Here is a 16,901-nt window from a genome sequence, read left to right on the forward strand (position 1 = left end):
ACACTAAAGTTCTCAATGTATGAGAATGTCTTTTTCAGTTTGTACATTTTATAATTTAGTATATTTTTCATAGATATTACAATGAGTTAAATAATATGATAGGAACTTTAAAATATTTAATATTGCTTCCAAAGATACAAAGAGAATTATTTCCCTTCTTTATACTTCAGTGTTAATATGTTACATAACGTACCTTATTTCTTTTTGTCCTACAAATCTATACTTTTGAACTAAGAACATAAAAAGAATACAGTAAATTATTTTTGATAGACTGCATATATGAATAGACTTACCCATTTCTTTTCATTTTGAATACATAATTCTTCTACTTAATTTACATAGACAAATAAATTAAAAAATTTATCTGGGTATTTCAAACCAAAAATAAAACTCAGATAAAAATAAATTAAGAACCCATTGAAGTCATTATTCTCTAGGCAATATCTTGGCCCATATATTGTATTCATGCTGACTCATGGTTTTAATATATCCTGAATATTTTCAATTTTTACTTCAATGTTTAAAATAAATGAATCAACAGTGCTTCAAAATAGTGATTAAAAAGCTACATTCACTTCACTTGTGTTAATTATCAGATTAGTGATCTGACCGGCATTCTGTTACACTGTTAGTCTTTCTGTTGTTGCAAAGGTGAAAAAAATGTAGTGACTTCATGAGAATCAGGTAATATATATAATTAGTTGCAGTTTTGTCACATGATCACTATAAAAGTATCCAAGAAAGAGATTCAGTATTCAGAGAACATCGAAACTAGAGAAGTTGTTATCATAACCGATATAGTTTAGATGTATGTCCCCGCTCAAACCTCTTGTTGAAATTTAATTCTCAGTGTTGGAGGTGGGCCCTGGTGAAAAGTGATTGGATCATGGGGTCGGTTTCTCATGAATGGTTTAGCACCATCCCCTTGGTGCTGTCCTCGTCATGGTGAGTTCTCGCAAAATCTGGTTGTGTGAAAGCCTATGGTACCTTCCCCTCTGGATTCTGCTGTCACCATGGGATATGCAAACTCCCACTTTGCTTTCTGCTATGACTGTAAACTTCCAGAAACCTCCCTAGAAGCACATGCCAGTTCTATGCTTCCTGTACACCCTGCAGAACTATGAGCCAATTAAACCTGCTTTCTTTATAAATCACCCAGTCTCAGGTATTTCTTCATAGCAATGCAAGAATGATACACTACCATAATAACACCCAGCTCTTATAGATCATAGTCATTCGTCAGGCAGAAGAAACGTGCAAAATATTAATAACATTTTCCTCAGTATTTCTATTGCATCAAGATATTTTCTATAGAATGAATAAGAACATATATAAAAAATGAAGTGGGAAAAGTGAAGATATGATCCAAGATTTAACCTTAAAAACCTAATTATTTAGGACTGGTAAGGATGCTTGAGAGTGGGCAGAAAATCAGGGGAACAGCTTACTTAACTTATCTGAAAGGCAGAATAAAACCTAGTGACTTGAATGTAGTCTTCATTATGTGAGGGTACACGAAACCTGGAAAAAGGCATGTAAAATAAATTTACTACAAGGAGATCTAGGTGTCATACTAAATGGTGAACAAAGTTACTATGTTTGGGAATTTCTCTTTCAAAGTAATATAAGGGAAAGTAGTTTATTTTGTTAATATTTTTTAAGTAAATATGAACTATGTAATAAACAAATAATGAATTAGATGTTGATTAATAGATCATAATTTTCCCTTCAAAATTGTATGCAAACATGGCCCTATGTGTCACAAGATTGCAAAGAGTCTCATAAAAAGCTTCATAAACAGCCTCATCAATTTCGCCAGCACTCTTTAATTCTTTGATTCTCAGATCTGTCTCTTTGAGGCACCTAGCACATTATAGTTCTCAGGGATTTTCTCTTCTTCCAACATTAACTGTTTTCACTCTGCTAGACTCATTGGCTGGTAGTTTGACATGTGATTAAAGAGTTCTCCAACATCACTTTCTTCTTGTTTTGGAAACCTTCATCTTCCTCAAAGTTTGCTATTTCAATTGATTAGTATTTTACTTAAATAAAAGTCACAATCTCTTAAAGTGTCAACAGGCAATGACCACCAAATAATTAAGGCAATGGACAGAGATAGATGCTCAAGGTAGGTGGGGAGAGAACTTTACTGGAAACTAATTGTTAATTGTTCAGTACATTAATTAATACAACTTTTGTTTTCTTACACAATCTTGTAACTGCAGAAAATGGCTTAGCAATAATGAGGACACTTGATCTTTGGAGGGACAATTTGTAACAACTTTATCAGATTTTCTCCAGGGAATGACATTGCCAAAAATCTTTTATACTTTCACAAAGATTCTCTATAGAGGAGCAAATTATCTCACTAAGCAGTGCAAGGGCAATCAAATATTTCAAGAACTCAATCCTCTAAGAAATGTTCTAATGTCGTAAATATTACAGAGGTCTTTATATTTCTAAAATGCCTTATAATTATTATTCTATTTTTAATTATTATTCTATCACTAGTGGTTATTTCAACTGAATATATGAAAAGCACGAAATTATTTTCCAGAAAGAAAGTAGGCCCTTGATCAATATCAATACCCTTTTTTCCCTTTGGATAAGACCACAGTGTTGTTCAAAGTCCAAAAGACAGTACATAGATCAATTGGATTAGAGCTGTGCAGTGAAACTTCTAGCAGTGCTTTAAGTGACCAGGACCTTGGGAAGATGGATACATGTCTAGTCTCTCAGAGTTGCTGAGTCACTCATTGACCCCCTATAATTGGTTCCAAATGCCTCTGAGGTCAGTCAAAAAAAAAAATGCTGCCACAGAAACAAGTTTTTTTTATAAAGAGTTAAGGTCTAGTGTAAAATAGATCTAAGCCTTGGCAAAACAGAATTCATTCATTCATTTATTTATTCAGTACTCATATTGATCCTGTATTGTATGTCATACATCAGCTGATAGGCAATAATATACACAAGTAGAGTCCACCCCTTCTCACGGATCTTTAATGCCAATGGAGAGAAAGACAATGACATCAGTGGACATATAGTAAATTGACATGTGTTCTCCAAGGGAAAGGAATATGGTCTTTAAGAACATAAGACAGTGAATAAGACTTAAGCAAGAGAGAAAGGAAGAGGGCATTCTTATGAGGAAGAGTGTTCTGGCAGTTGGAAGAGTCCAGGGGCAGTAGAGCAACTGAGTGTTTAAACAACAATAAGACCTGAAAGTTGGGGGCCAGAATAGGTTAAGCCTTGGGGACCACTGGGTATTCCTTATAAAAACAATGTGATGTCATTGATGGTTTTTAATGTACAGGTGGCTGGAATCCCTAATTCACATAAAGGTTGTAGCCCAGTGTGTGTCATATTGTAAGTGCTTCATAAACAGAAACTATTAATATTGCAATAATCACTGTTGAAACTATAATTTCAATGCCACAGTGCATGGGGACTGTGTTAGTCAGGGCTTTCCAGAGGGTCAGCACTAATAAGACATATGTATTCATGAAAGGGAGTTTATTAGGGAGAACTGGTTCACACAATCACAAGAAGGAGTCCCACAGTAGGCCATTGGCAAGCTGAAGAAGAAAGAAGCCAGTAATGGCTCAGTCGGAGTCTGAAAGCCTCAAAACCAGGGAAGCCAACAGTGCAGCCTTCAGTCTGTGGTTGAAGGCTGAGGGGCAAACCGCTGGTGTAAGTCCACGAGTCCAAAAGCTGAAGAACCTTCCCCTGCATGTCCAAGGCCAGGGGAAGCATTCAGCCCAGGAGAAGGAAGGAAGTCAGAAGGCTCAGCAAACGAAGTTATGCCACCTTCTTCTTCCACCTGCTTTGTTTTTGCTGTGCTGGCAAACTGATTGGATGGTGCACACCCACACTGGGAGTGGGTCTTCCTCTCCTGGTTCACTGACCCAAATGTCAATCCTCTCTGGCAACACCCTCACAGACACACGCAGAAACAATACTCTACCAGCCATCAAGGCAACTCTCAATCCAATCAAGTTGACGCCTAATGTTAACCATCGCAGGGGCATTCCTGAGGAGGGGAATAGAGAGAGAGGATTACAGGATCACCAGAATAGGGTTATTCAAAACTGGCAGCTGTCATTACGATGACATTTTAAAAGCATCTTATTGAGTTTCAAAGACATCTGGAAACAGTCACCCAATAGGTTGGTCATATGTCATGCAGATAAGAAGGCAACCCAGAGTATCCCAAAGGGCTTCTTCATAATATTTGTTGCTATATTACCATGTTCTCCACTGTACATAGCAAGGGAGGTGGAAATACTGCCCACACCTGAAAACACCCATGATGATCTGTGTACATTATAAATAGGCACAGTTGCTGCTTTTCCATATTATAGAGGAAAGGATGGAGAGGGATAAAATAAGGAGTAAAAGAGAGAGAGAGAGAGAACATATAGATGGTATGAGAAGGAGGAGACAATAGTGGATCACTTTGTATCTTAGTCTGCATCTTACATAATAGGTATAAAAGTTATTATTAGGTTTCAATCAAAAAAAATTTACCCCTAACATTTGATAAGTGTACAATAAACATTATTTCTTTATTTATATTGAACATCTCTCTCTCTCTCTCTCTCTCTCTCTCTCTCTCTCTCTCTCTCTCTCATCTCTCTATCTCCCCATGCCACTCAGTAGGCTTAATAATTGCAGTCATTCTCTGGGGTAATGCAAAATCTAAAACCTACCAGAAGCCCCAGCCTGTCATTTTTGCTGCTGATATCCAGTTGATCATTGACATGCAGTCGCTATCTGCCCGCTTTAAAAGTGGGATGGAAAGATCTTTGTTTTATCTGAGAACTCCAGTGCTTAATGATTCAGTTTCTGTAGCTATAACAAAGCCATTCCTCCTAGTTTTGTTACCTCCTCATGACACTGGCTTTAAGAAGGGCTTTGTGGTTAGGTGTGGTGGCTCACGCCTGTGATCCCAGCACTTTGGGAGGCCAAGGCACGTAGATCACCTGAGGTCAGAAAATTGAGACCAGACTGACCAACATGGTCAAACCCTGTCTCTACTAAAACTACAAAAATTAGCTGAGCATAGTGGAGATCATCTGTAATCCCAGCTGCTTGAGAGGACAAGGCAGGAGAATCACCCAAGAGGTGGAGGTTGCAGTGAGCTGACATTGTGCCATTGCACTCCACACTAGGCAACAAGAGCAAAACTCTGTCTTAAAAAAAAAAAAATAATAATAATAATAATAATAATGGCTTTCTTTCCTCTTTCTGCCAACCTCTGTGTTGCTCCCATTCTTTTACCTCTCAAAGTCAAGTTAATACAGCAATATACAATGTATGCGTGCTACACAATCCCTGTTGTCAGTATTGACAACCAGTTTCACTGAATTATTTTCATTGTGTATTGACAACTTTTAAATGGCTGCATGAATATAATTTAGTAAAAATGGACAAACCACTGGCCTTGTTCAAGCTTAAACTAAGATAAAGGTTACCAATCAGTAATTAAGGGGAAGGATCCCCTTCATTTGGCCAATTAGAATAATTCAAATGTAAGAGATGTTTCCACAAAATATTACTTATATCAGAATTGATACCTGAAATTTAACTCTTAATAAATTCTCTAATTTAGCTCTTTTGGGTCTGAAATTCAGATATAAAAAGGCAGGAAGCACCTGAAGAGTTTCTCATTCTGGAGATCAACTTGTGTCTCCAACCTTATTTGTTTGGAAGGGAAGTACACGGAAGCAGCAAACCTCAGCCTCTGAAGGGGCTCAGCTCCTGATTCTACAGGGCTCAAGGGATATTTCTTAGCAAAGAATATGAATAGATTACAACTAACATCTATCAAAAATATGAACAAAGCAAGTTCCTGGAAATTGGTAAATACCTTCTATTCTCTTTGAGTCCTTCTTCTGGGCCATGATTTTTTTTTGTTAATAAATTGTATTTCTGAAAAAATATGAACTTGAATCATGCTCTCAACTAATAGCACTATAGATAGAAAGCCTAGCAATGTTTCTGTAGCTAGTACTGGCAATCCTATAACCAAGGCATTTCAACTGACTGCCACATACTGAACAAGACATGAAAGCTTGGAGTCCGAGGTGGCAAAAACAAATAAACATTTTGATCAAGGGCAATTTTAAGAGTGGATTAGATGTGATGTGGATTTGTACTTCTAAGCAAACATCTATTTTATTTTATTTTATTTTATCTTATTTTATTTTAAGTTCCATGGTACATGTGCAGGATGTGCAGGTCTGTTACACAGGTAAACATGTGCCATGGTGGTTTGCTGCACCCATCAACCCACCAACTAGGTATTAAGCCCAGCATGCATTAGCTATCTTTCCTGATGCTCTCCCTCTCCGACGCCCCTGACAGTGTATATTGTTCCCCTCCTGTGTCCATGTGTTCTCATTGTTCAGCTTCCACTTATAAGCAAGAACATATAGTGTTTGGTTTTCTGAACCCTGAGAAAATATCTTATGAACCCTTTTTCCTCACTGATGGCTGAAACTCGAGTAGCAAATGAAAATTCAGTTGCTAACATTCTGAGTAAAATATCATTGTTTCTAGATTGGGCCAATTCAGTAGCCTCCCACTTACCCCTACTCTGGTCACCTTAAAGGTGTCACGTGAGCTCACTCCTTCATCCTATCCAAGCTTTTCCTGACTTGCACATTCTCTCACTGTCTATGCAGCAGCTAGACTGATCTACTTTTAGTCATTCCTACCTACTGGGTCTCTTCACCTAGCTAATTGCCATTCATGCTTTATAAGCCAGATTCCCAGTGAAGCTTTCCCTGGACTTATTTTACTAAGACAAGTCCCTGCTAAGTATCAGTGCCTCACAGTTCATGACAGTTGTACATTTGTACTTGTTTATGTGGTTATTTGCTAAACACCTGTCTCATCCACTCACTGTGAGCTTGTTGAAAGCAAGTTTCATCTAAGTTTTGTCACTCACCCTTGTATCTACAGTGTCTCATTGCATTTGACACAATGTCAGCTGTGACAAATATTCATTAGACAAATAAATAAAACACAAAGTTTATCTGGGCCAAGTTTACCTGTGAGCACAGAGAACTTAGATGCTAATATCTTATTTGGAAGGCCAGGAAAGTCAGTATAACAAAAGGGACACTGAGTAGAGCACTGAAAATGGGCTTTTATTAACTCACAAATACGCAGATGTTTACAATAGGTCGGAAAAGTACACCTAAAAACAGTCATTGTCCCATCAAGTATCTTTAATTGGTGATATGGTTTAGCTATGTCCCCACCCAAATCTCATCTTGAATTGTAGTTCCCATAATCCCCTCATGTCATGGGAGGGACCTGCTGAGAGGTAATTGAATCATGGGGGCGGTTAACCCCCTGCTGCTGTTCTCATGATAGTGAGTGAGTTCTCACTAGATCTGTTGGTTTTATAAGAGGCTTTTCCTTCTTAGCTTGGCACTTTTCCTTCCTGCCATCATGTGAAGAAGGACGGGTTTGTTTCCCCTTCTGCCATGACTGTAAGTTTCCTGAGGCCTTCTTCAGACATTTGGAATTGTGAGTCAATTAAACCTCTTTCCTTTATAAATTACCCAATCTCAGACAGTTCTTTACAGCAGTGTGAAAACAGACTAATACAGTTGGTATATAAGTTTACCCCTAACCAAATAAATATATTAAAGTATTTCATTCAGAAGGTACTCATAGGTCTAACTAAAGAACATTTAAATTTTATAATCGACCAGGCGCTGTGGCTCAAGCCTGTAATCCAAGCACTTTGGGAGGCCAAGGCGGGTGGATCACAAGGTCAAGAGATCGAGACCATCCTGGTCAACATGGTGAAACCCCGTCTCTACTAAAAATACAAAAAATTACCTGGGCATGGTGGCACGTGCCTGTAATCCCAGCTACTCAGGAGGCTGAGGCAGGAGAATTGCCTGAACCCAGGAGGCGGAGGTTGCGGTGAGCCAAGATCGTGCCATTGCATTCCAGCCTGGGTAACAAGAGCAAAACTCCATCTCAAAAATAAATAAATAAATAAATAAATAAATAAAAATAAATTTTATAATCATGGGGAAGATGGACATGATTGGCACAATATTCCACCTCCCCTGCTTCCGTGCCCACGGATTCCACGAACAGCATCAATTCTCACATTCATTAAAATCACCAAATTAAGCTGAACCTCCTCCACTCTAACCTGTATTTTGGCTGGTTTCTGTCTCTTCAAAGTTCTGGAGGTTTTTCTGTTAAAGACCTTGTTTGGCAGCTGAGGGTAGGGAATGTCAGGTTCCCTTGACTTCTTTTCCAAATGAGCAAGAATCTCCTGGCTCCAGGCTCCTAGCCCCAGACCAGATTCCTAGTAGCAGTCAACAAACTACAGACTAGTCTGGAGAGAGACTGCAAAGACACCCTTACATAAAAGTGGGTTCCACAGACATAGTGATGACGACGCAGAGGCAAAACACATAGTTCCCTGTGGTGAGAAACTAGGGGAGAGAGGAAGGAAAGGGCTTGGTGACTGAAGCCCCCGGTAGTCTGTAGAACAAGATGGCCTTAATACGTTCCTCAGCTTGGCCAAACTTCACATATGCTTCTTCCTGACTCTAGGCCCAGATCTCCCTTTTCTTGAATCAGTTTCTCTAGAAAATTTGTAATTGTAAGTTATTTCTTTAACTTTTTGTGACACAAATCTTTTTCTTCTTTTCTTTTATTTATTTATTTATTTGTTTATTTATTTATTTATTTTTTGAGATGGAGTCTTACCCTGTTGCCCAGGCTGGAGTGCAGTGGTGCGATCCCAGCTTCACTGCAATCTCCGACTCCCTGGTTCAAGCGATTCTCCTGCCTCAGCCTCCAGAGTAACTGGGATTATGGGCATGTGCCACCATGCCCAGCTAATTTTCTGTATTTTTAGTAGAGACGGGGTTTTACCACATTGGTGGGGAAGGTCTTGATATCTTTACTTCGTGATCCGCCTGCCTCAGCCTCCCAAAGTGCTGGGATTACAGGCGGCGTGACCCACATTGCCTGGCTCATAAATCCTTTTAAACGCTTCTTTTCAATTTTATAATCCAGGAATGTCTTTTTTTAAAGGACCGGGGAGCCACCTCCTTGAAATGCAAACATCCGGGAGATAGCACCCCATCCCCCAGTTTTCCTGGGAGGATAGGAGCCTAACTTTTGTGGGTGCCTTGCTTCCAATTGTAGTTTTACAAGCCCTTCCACTCATGAAGATATGAGAAAATTTACTTTTCCTTTAGATAAGGCCAGTTATCAAATACAGATGGCCTATGGTTTTCATCCTCACCCCCAAATCTGCTCTTAAAAACTCCCCTGCTCTTTGTTTAAGCAGAAATGAATTCCATTTCCCATTTAACAAATGAAGTTCTCCTCCATTGCAATAGCCTGGAATAAAGTATTTTTTATGTATTTAACTTTGGTGCAATTTTTGCTTTCAGGCCATATTTAGGAACCTGGACTGTGTCTGAGTTAGTAGAGGCAGGGTGGGGCAGAAGGGGAGAGCTCAGACTGGGAAAAGGATGGATCCTGCAGTCTAGACTGGAATCCTGACTCCACCATTACCCATTGGTATATCACTTCATCCCTCAGTCTTGGTTTCTTCATCTCCGCCACATAAAGAGAGACTGAATTTATTCAGTGACAGTAAGAATAGAAAGAAGGAGATGGAATGTAAGACATATTTAGAGAGCAAAACTGGAAGTATTTGGTAATTGATTGGGGCGAGGAAAAACAGATTTAACGGCAAATTCAATTTTTCTTTTAGTTTAGGTAATTTGGGCTAATGGTAATGCCGAAAACTGGGCAGCAAAGTCCTAGGGAAACACAGAGTGTACTGAAATAAGTTGTATTTGAGATAGATGCGAAACATACAGATGTGAACATCCAACAGGCCATTGAGTATTCAAATCTGAAGCTCAGGGGAAAGTTCTGCCGTGAGAATATAAATCTAGACTGAAAATCTTGGAGGGATGAGATCACTTGGGTGAACTGGTTGACAACAGCTCCACTTTTTTCATTCCCAATTCTATTCTTGAATTGTGAATCTTTTGATATTTTTCTTATTTTCCTAGTGGTCCCCATGTTCACTCCATAGAATTAGCCAGAGAATTCAGTGTCTCAGACTTTGACCTTTCATACTCTCAAGGACACAACTTAAACTTGTCTCTGGTTCTTCCCACTCCTGGCTACTTTAACCACATCCAGACTGGAGCTGGGTGGAATTGCTCTCTTGGCACTACCATAAGGTATAAAATCACATAGACTATGCTAAAAAAAAAAATAAGTCAATTACAATCATAATTATCTTATATATGTGTATTTTATTTTCACACAGTCTCTCTGGTCCAAAAAAGAGCAAAGTGGGTAAAAAATGCAGATAGTGGAAAATTTGGGCAATCAATTAGGGTTGTTTGAATGGTTGGTCAACTGAACAGAGTGCCGATTAATTGCAGTGGATGACGGCTCAATTCTCCCTGCTGCCTTGCTTGAATGCACAGTCATGGCAGAAATGAATCTGTGTGTTGTCCATTCTGCTGCCTACTTCTTGACCTTTTCCAAGTGTGTCAGTCACAGTGAGCTTCATTAAGCTTGACATGCTGTAGTGCCCTGGCATCTCCGCGTTGGCCTCATGCATTCAGCAGCAGGCTAATAACCACGGCTTAATAAAAAGTAAAACTATCTAAAATTTGGTGCTTTGTTTTCTTGGTGACACTTTTTTCTTTTAAAAATCAGAATTGTCCAAGTTAAAAGAAACAAACAAACAAACAAACTACTGCACTTCTGTGGCCACCTAAACAGTCTGAAAATATTTTGGCCTCGGTGTTTACTTCTAAAACTCTCCAATGAGTGCAAGGGAACTTCCTTTTATAAAGCCATCTCGCTATCATGAGAATAGTACAGGAAAGACTCACCCCCATGATTCAACTACCTCTCATGGATAATTCAATTACCTTTCCACAACACATGGGAATTATGGGAGCTACAACTCAAGATGAGATTTGGGTGGGGACACAGCCTAACCGTATCAGTAGCTATTTGTTGAAAGAATAAAATAATGAACATGCACACAGATTTCTACTTGGCTTTATAATTGCTTAGAAAACATTATGTTCTTTCTGATTGTTGCACTTTTAAGTTGCTTGTGGAACTGTTAACAAATCATTAGAAAGAGATCCTATTTTGATTGAGTGTTTCAGGAGAAATGAAATGCTTGTGTATTTATAGAAGACTTTACCTTAGAAAGTCTTAGCTTAAATCTTTCACAAGGAAAGACATTTCTAATCACAATGCTCTTCTATATAGGACCCATTCAGTTCCACTCTGCCTAGAAGCTGGCTAATAAACTGGATGACCTGCTGAGCTTTCTCCCTGAGCTACAATGAACAACAGCTCCTAAATTTTGAGGTTTTGCTTTGCCCTCTTTGCTTGCACCATATAGAAGCTTTCTTGCCTGTTTGAAACTATAATTTGCAATAAATATTACATTTATAGGATTTTTTTCAGAGAGATGTATTCGTATGCCACTCTTGGACACGATAGGAATAAGAGAATCGTTGTTTGAAAGTTCTAAGACATCTGTAAGTTTCTTTACATAATCATCACAGTTGGACTTGCTCATGTTTTGCTCTTAGTTCACTTTTCTCAGTGGCTTCTAATAAGCCAACAGCATAAACCTGTTGTGCCAATGGCTATATTGTCCTGATAATGATGAAACACCTCATCTGCTCAGCCTCAGGAAAATTTTATGCTCTGCTTCCCCCAGAAAAGATGAAATATGGTTTCCAAGAACAAGGCAAAGTTTCCTGAGCCTTGGCTATTTCGAAATCTATGGAGTTATAAACCTGAAACACATACTTGTATCATATTTAATTTACAGTCTTTTAGTGAGTAAACTTTTTCTGTTTTTATGATTTATATGGGGCATAATGCTTAAGGTTGCCATTAATAATAGTTGCATATAGGTTATGGCTGTTTAATTATATCTGTTTTGGTTGCTTTATTAATGATCTACCTTTAGAAAGCAAACAATTCTTATTCCATGAACTTTTGTCTCACGAATGGTTACTGCCAGATGAATAAAAAGGGTAATCATTGTTAACCATTAAACAGAGGTACTGGGTCCTATCTAAGGTCTTCTTTTCATTTTCTGAAAGACAATGAATTGGGCAAAGATAGAGCTAGGAACTAAATAAGAAAACTTTCAGTGAAACCACAATAATTGAGGTTAACTTGGATGAAAAAGCGTGATTAAACACCTTGATAATGCCTAATGGTACCTGGGAAATGCATTGTAATTAGAAATATAACTTACACAAAAAGGAAGAATGTTGCTGTACAATTTTTTAAAATGGTTTTCTTGGGTGAGCTAAATAATAACCTTGTGAATGGGTAATGGGATTAAAAATAGTTTATTTACATATTTCACAAAAATAGAATTTAAAAAGTAATGTTAATTATTCTAATTTCTAAAGTGCTGCCCAAATTAAAACTACTATTTTTAACTACATTTGTTTCTTCAAATACAAAAACTAAGGGGAATCCTATAAAATCTCCTTAATATTCTTTACAAGTTAAGAATGTTTTAAATGTTGATTTTTTTTTCATGAAATGGAAAATGCAGATATATTTTCCCCCTGTAAGTTCAATATCTTTAAATATTACAGTGTAGGACTTACATGAAGATTTGCATTTATCTGTCATTTTCTTAATTAATGAATTAAATTTGATTGAGTGAATTTATTTGAGAAAAGAGGAAGTAGAAGGTTGATTCTATTTTTTATTTTTGCATCTCATTCTAAAACCCAATCATTTTTTAGTTGCTTTTTTTAACTGAGCAAGAGTGAGGAGTCATCAAAGATTGACATCTTATCTGCTATCCCTCTCTATCAACCACTTCTGATTCTTTCTGGGAAGCTTTTCAGGCAACAGGCCAGTTCTAATTTAGTCTTCTCTGCTCACAAATATTATTAGGTCTCCCTTATGCTGTCCACATTTTTCTTTAAGCCCCCTGGTGCTATTCTTCTCTGTGTTTTTCCCAACACTGTCAGATAAATGTTAAATGCCTGTGAATTTCTGTTCCAGTAATGTGGCAAAATTATTCATCAGTCCTTTTGCTGAAAATGACTAAAATTGCAACAAATTTTTTTTAACTTATTAAAAGTTATGAAAAGTAGATAAGATAATAAGAAATTACTGGCTAAATATTATCAGACCACCAAATATAAACAGAAAATCTTAAATAGCAGCCAGAATAAAAGATACAGTACATTTAAAGAAAATAATTAGACTGATACCTGACTTCACAAAAACAACAATGGAATTCCAAAGATAATAAAGTGATATTTTCAACAGGCTGAAGGAAAGCAATCAGTTTAGAATTCCATATCAGTGAAGAGATCTCGCAAGAATAACTAGAGATATTTTTATAAAGACAAAAACTGAGAGCGTTACTTCTCCTTGAAAATATTATGCAGGATTTACTCAGATATGATGTCCAAAATACAAAAAGAAATAAAGAATGAAGAAAGTTTTAAATATTCAGTAAATCTAAGAAAACATGGATTGTATAAAACAAAATTGATAGTATGGGATCAAAAATAATAAAAATGTAAGCAATAGTGTAAGTTAGGAGGGTCCATTAGTCCATCTTCACATTGTTGATAAGGACATACTTGAGACTGGGTAATTTATAAAGAAAAAGAGGTTTAATGGATTCACAGTTTCGCATGGCTGGGGAGGCCTCACAATCATGGTGGAAGGCAAAAGGCACATCTTACATGGTGACAGACAAGACAGAATAAGAGCCAAGTGAAAGGGGAAAACCCTTATAAAACTATCAGATCTCATGAGACTTACTACCATGAGAACAGCTTTGGAAGAAACTTCCCCCATGATTCAATTATCTTCTACTGGGTCCCTCCCAGACACATGGGAGTTATGGGAGCTCATAATTCAAGATGAGATTTGGGTTGGGTCATAGCCCAACTATATCAGAGGGGTTAGTTGAAGTGTTCTAAGATCCTTGTGTTTATCAGGAGGAGAATTAAAATGTTAATTAGTTTTAGAACATGATAAGGTAAATATACATATTATATATTCAGGATAACTACTAAAAGAAAAAAAGAAGGTATAACTTCTACAGTAGGCCAAAAAATAATAAAACTCTAATTCGACTAGGGAAAGAATATAAAGAGATGGGATTGTATGGAAGCAGACATTAAATGGACCCAAATACATCAGCAGTCACATTAACATTAAAGAACTAAATGTTGCAAATAAAATACAAACATTATCAACTGGATTTTTTTAAAAAATTAAACAAGGTAAGACATATTTAAAACATGAAATACTAAAAAGTATGGGAACAGATATATCATCCAATGACTTACCAAAGAAAATAAGTAGCTTTACTATTTTTGGGCCAAAGGTACTTTAAAACAGAAAAACATTGCCAGAAATAAAATATAATGGTAAAGACCTACATTGCCAACAAGATATGTTATTTTAAGTTTCTATTCACTTAATAAAATTGCCTCAAAATTAAAACAGCGAAATGAAACAAAATTATAAGAAGAAATTATCCAAAAATTTATTACAAATTTTGAAGATTTGTACATTACAACCAGCTTAACTTGATGTACCTATTTAGAGTACTACAATCAAAACCTGAAGAATGTATGTAACATTTACAGAAATTGGCCATGCATAATGGATGGTAAAGCAATTCTCAACAAATATCAGAGATTAATGTCATGTGAAACATGTTATCTGAGTACAATACAATTCAACTAGAAATAAAGACAAATTGGAAATTTCTAAATGAATTAAAAATTTAAAATACCCTTTCATAAGCACACAAAGCTACAAAACTGTAATGAAAAGTAGAAAATAATTTGAATTTAAGGATAATAAAAATTCCACATTTCAAAACCTATAGATTGCAGATAAAACCATTTTAAGAGAAAAGCATACAGCTTTAAAAGTACACTTTTTTAAAAAGCTAAATATAGTAGTAAATATATTAAGCATCTATCCTCTGAGATTTTAAAAACAACAAAATAACTCCAAAGAAAGTAAAAAAAGGAAATGACAATAAGACCTGAAATTAATTAAAAAAAAAAAAACCAGCCTTTCAACAGTGTGCAATTTTATCTCTATAAAAATTTTTTTTTAACTAGCTATGCATGACAGTGCTTATCTGTAGTGCCAGCTACTGGGAGGCTGAGGTATGAAGATCTCTTGACCAAGGAGATTGAAGCTGTGGTGAGTCATAATGGCACCACTGCACTCCAACCGGGGCGACAGAATGAGACCCTGTCTCCAAAAACAGAAAAACATACTAAAAAATAGACTACAGAGAATAAACCAATCAAAAGTTAGTTATTTGAAAATGCAAATCAAATTGACAAAGGCCTGGTATCATTAATTTTAAAAGAGGGGTAGAGGCCCACAAAACAATAGTAAAAATGAGAAAAAAGTAAACATCATTATAGATACTACAGACAAAGGTGTTATTAATAATATATTAATAAAATGTTATATTGATACATAAAAATAAGATTTAGATAACACAGGCAATTTTGAGAACAAAAATAACTTACTAAAGTAACTCAAGAAATAGAAACCATGAATAGTCTATAAACATTAATTTGATTCTGTGATCAAAAACTTTCCAACAGAAAATTTCTACTCCCACATAGCTTTGCTGGAGAATTCTGCCAAACATTTGATAAATAGATCATTCCAATAGTACACAAATTCTCCCAGCAAGTAGAAAAAGTGAAACATCCTGAATTAACTTGACAGGAAAAGAAAGGAAATATAGCAAATCTCATTCATGATCAGAGGAAAAGATGCCCAACCAAAACATTAGAAAATTGAGTTCCACACCATATGAAAAAGATAATACTGTTATCAAACTGAGTTTATCTCAGGAATTCAAGCCTGGTTTAACATTAGAAAATTAACTATTATAATCAATTAAATTAATAAATAAAATTAAAGCACTAGAAAACCACGAAAAAGACAAGTAACTTCCTTAGTTTAATAAACAGTATCGCTACAAAGCCACAGCAAACATAATACACAGTGGTGTAACTTTAAGGATTTTTCCATTACTCTATTCAACATTTCCTGAAGGTCCTAGCCCATGCATAAAGCAATAATGGGAAACAAAACGTAAAACATTTAGAAAGGAAAAAACCAATACTCTGAGCATTTCCAGTTTATTTGATTGATGTACATAGAAAATAAAAAATAATCCGCAGGTAAATTATCTATTATTAGACTGAATAAACAAATTTAGGCTGTTTGCTGAATATAAATCAGAACACTTACCTAAATTATATTTTTTATATGAGTCACAAAAAGGGAAAATTGTAAAAAGGAAATTATTTATAATACTATCAATAAATATGAAACTTCTAGGAGTAAATCCAAAAAAAAAAAAAAAAGCAGGCAAAACCTTTCCAAAAGGAATTATAAATGGCTTAGATTGGAGATCCTCTTCCGTGACTACGGATGGTTGCTCCTTCATCCCTGATGCTGTCTTCTCCAACCCCTCCGCACTAGGCAAGTATCCCACTTTGATGTCTCTGGTATTTTACTACCTTAGTTCTTATCTGGCATTCTCATTCACACAGTAAAATTGTATTGAATTCTAACGATTTGCCAGTGACTATCAGGCAATGAGATGCAAAGATAATTGCGTTGACTACATCTTATTCACTTCTTGCTTCTATATACACTGACAGTATTGATTTTTGTCATAAGTATGACTTTTTAGCTGTTGAGATTTGAAGTAATATCCTGTTGATCTGCATGATTTGCATTGCAAAAAAGAACTAGAGCATTGCTTACAGGTAAGCATTGTGTAGAGACTTAAAGTAAACAAGACA

The 16,901-nt window shown here is 36.3% G+C and overlaps 1 protein-coding gene across 4 annotated transcripts in view; it reads left to right on the forward strand.

Moving 5' to 3' along the window:
- Positions 1-16,901, forward strand: part of SPHKAP (SPHK1 interactor, AKAP domain containing) — a 163,363-nt gene that overhangs the window by 14,241 nt on the left and 132,221 nt on the right. The gene's annotated exons all lie outside the window — the stretch shown is intronic.

The sequence above is a fragment of the Saimiri boliviensis genome, chromosome 5 (assembly GCF_048565385.1).
Source record: "Saimiri boliviensis isolate mSaiBol1 chromosome 5, mSaiBol1.pri, whole genome shotgun sequence".
Classification (NCBI taxonomy): domain Eukaryota; kingdom Metazoa; phylum Chordata; class Mammalia; order Primates; family Cebidae; genus Saimiri; species Saimiri boliviensis.